Here is a 2,568-nt window from a genome sequence, read left to right as displayed (position 1 = left end):
AGCCTCCTAAGTAGCTGGGATTATAGGCACCAGCCACCATGCCCAGCTATTTTTTGCATTTTTAGTAGAGACAGTAGAGACGGGGTTTCCCCACGTTAGCCAGGCTGGTCTCAAATTCCTGACTTCAGGTTATCCACCCGCCTCAGCCTTCCAAAGTGCTGGGATTACAGGCGTAAACCACCCTGCCTGGACTTTTTTTTTTTTTCCTCCAAGTCTTGCTCTGTCACCCAGGCTGGAGTGCAGTGGCATGATCTCGGCTCACTGCAATCTCTGCATCCCTGATTAAAGCAATTCTCCCTGCTTCAGTCTCCCAAGTAGCTGGGATTACAGGCACGTGTCACCATGCCCGGCTAATTTTTGTATTTTTAGTAGAGATGGGGTTTCACCATGTTGGCCAGGCTGGTCTCGAACTCCTGCCCTCAGGTGATCTGCCTGACTCAACCTCCCAAAGTGCTGGGATTACAGGCTTGAGCCACCATGCCCAGTCGAAGATTCTTAAAAATTAAAGGATTTCTTCTGACAGTTACAATATTATACAATTGAGTATAACAAATACACATCTTGAAATATTAAACACTAAAAATAAAAATTTATTGAAAATATTTTGAGATTAATGCTTTTAAAAATTAATTATATATCATGTACAAATATTGTTAATTGCGGGGATGACACAGAGTTCAATGGAAAAATACAGCAAAAAGTTTATCAAGCCAAGTGTAGGACTTAAAAAGTATGTATTAAGGCCAGGCACGGTGGCTCACACCTGTAATCCCAGCACTTTGGGAGGCAGAGGCAGGCAGATCATGAAGTCAAGAGATAGAGACTATCCTGGCCAACAAGGTGAAACCCTGTCTCTACTAAAAATACAAAAAAATTAGCTGGGCGTGGTTGTGCGCACCTGTAATCCCAGCTACTCGGGAGGCTGAGGCAGGAGAATCGCTTGAACCTGGGAGGCGGAGTTGCAGTGAGCCGAGATTGCACCACTGCACTCCACCCTGGCAACAGAGCAAGACTCTGTGTCAAAAAACAAAACAAAACAAAACAAAAAACACCATCTATGTATGTATTAATAATTGTGTAAACTATACAATAATATAAGATAGATCATAGAAGCTACAGCACATTGCACATGGTAGGGATGAATAGAGAGCAATGAAGTAACAACTTTTACTAAGCAGTAAACTCCCAAAGTTTAGAAGAAAAAGATTTAAACATTCTAATAGCCTTTTGGCAATTAAAAAAAATGGTTCTCCTAGTAATCAGAAAAAATTTTATTTAGAGATGTAATGTTTATCTATTGAAACACTGAATAAATAAATATTCATATCAATGAAGCTTTCTCCTCCTTATTTAAACTCATACAAAATACACAAATAAGATGCAGGTTCATATCTTAGTTTGAGTGGGCTTTTCAGAGACTAATATTTCAAAATGCCCCTTTATGTGGTACCCTGGAGATTTTCTTATAACTCTGGGAAAATGCACTAAGACTGGTAAAAAATAAACTTCTTATGTAAAAAGGAAGAATGGCAATTGTGAAAAAGATGCTAAAAAGAAACTTCAAAGACCTACCTTGACTTTAAGCAACTCAATTTTAGGAGAAAGTACATATTTAAGTAGCAAAATTTGGAAACCAATTCTCTAAAATCTACTGATATCTGCAAAATCTGAATCTCATGGAAAAGCTTTGTAAAACTCAAGTGGTAGGAATACCCCTGTTTGAAGGCCACTGGTTTAAAGAATATTCTTAAAAGACTGTTCTACAGAGTGTCAAATCAACAGAACTACTTGCATTTGGTAGTTTAAAACAAACAAACATACTGAAATGGAATTTTAGATAAAGAACAGACGTAGAATAGAAGTTTTTGGGAAAATAGAAATTCAAGTCACTTGTAGGACTTATTGCTGAGACTCAATAAGGACACATCCAAGCCAAGATTAATCATAAACTCACCATGTACCCTGTTGAACTTAAATCTCTCACTCCCAGAGGCAAAATCTCTGCACTCCACCCTACCTCCTTAACACTGCTGGCACACCTCATTAGAAGCACAGAAATCATTTCAGTCTGAAGACCCCCAAATTTATCACAATCCCTCGAACAAGTGTAGTATTTCTCTAAATAAACCTTTACTCTAACATAGAAAGATATCTCATAGCTCAACTATTACAGAAATGAATAACTTAGAAAACTTACCCACTGTGTGAAAACATAAACAGCAAGTAACACTATCATCATCATGAAAGCAAATTGAACCCAACTGTCCAAGGTCAGAGCTATCACAGACAACGGTAAGAATAATGACTATGTACGTGGAGTAACTTGTTTCATTTTACTGTTCTGTACAGACTAATTCAGGACTTTCTGAATGTATTATAGAGCTTCCTCTGATCTACATCTTGGATTGTGTTTTAATCACCATGAGAAAAGGTCCAAGATAGACCCAAGTTTTAATGAATTATGCACTATATTGTAGTACAACACATTGAGCTGACATACCAAACTGGTTTCGAGTCACAACCTCAACTGCTGCCGGGAACAGGAAAACATCTAAATGTGGAAGCATG

This window comes from Theropithecus gelada, chromosome 1 (genome assembly GCF_003255815.1).
Source record: "Theropithecus gelada isolate Dixy chromosome 1, Tgel_1.0, whole genome shotgun sequence".
In the NCBI taxonomy this organism is placed as follows: domain Eukaryota; kingdom Metazoa; phylum Chordata; class Mammalia; order Primates; family Cercopithecidae; genus Theropithecus; species Theropithecus gelada.
This window is presented reverse-complemented; position numbering follows the sequence as displayed.